The sequence below is a fragment of the Octopus bimaculoides genome, chromosome 4 (genome assembly GCF_001194135.2).
Source record: "Octopus bimaculoides isolate UCB-OBI-ISO-001 chromosome 4, ASM119413v2, whole genome shotgun sequence".
NCBI classification, from domain to species: Eukaryota; Metazoa; Mollusca; class Cephalopoda; order Octopoda; family Octopodidae; genus Octopus; species Octopus bimaculoides.
The window spans coordinates 26,567,155-26,567,805 of NC_068984.1; positions in this window are offsets into that span (position 1 = coordinate 26,567,155).

A 651-nucleotide genomic window follows, 5' to 3' on the forward strand; every position below is an offset into this window, starting at 1 on the left:
CACACACACACACACACACACACACACACACACACACACACACACACACACACAGTATATACTTATATACATATATATATAATATACATTAAATTAAATAGTTGCATATATGTCATACTTGTATACATTTAGTTGGCAGGCAAGCTTCTGCGGTTTAAGCCAGAAGTAAAAACCTCTTCGGCGACATTTGTCGCCTGCGATATAAGAATCATAATTGTTTGGTGTTGTCTTTCTTGATTTTAGAGGCAAAAGCATTTTGTCTCTGAGTAAATTATTGATTCTTTCATTAGATTCGTCTCTGTCCAAGTTCATGAATATATTAATTTTGCCACTATTACAAATTTAGTCGTATAGAGTTTCCTTGCGTTTTTGGATTAACTACATCTGATATTTTGTGGGAAGTAAAATTGAAAAAAAAACAAAAAAAAAAAACATTGCAATACTGTTCATATACACATAGATACACACACACATAGAATGATACACCTACACACACAGAGATCTTCGATCATTTTCTAAGTCCTTTCGAATGAGTGATAATGATTTCCTTGTCAACACGCTTGAAACTAGCTAACTAAAGTGCCGTTTCCTCTTTCTGTTCTACTAGAACGTCATCTGCTCTCTGAATGAGGCTACTATATACCATTCTCT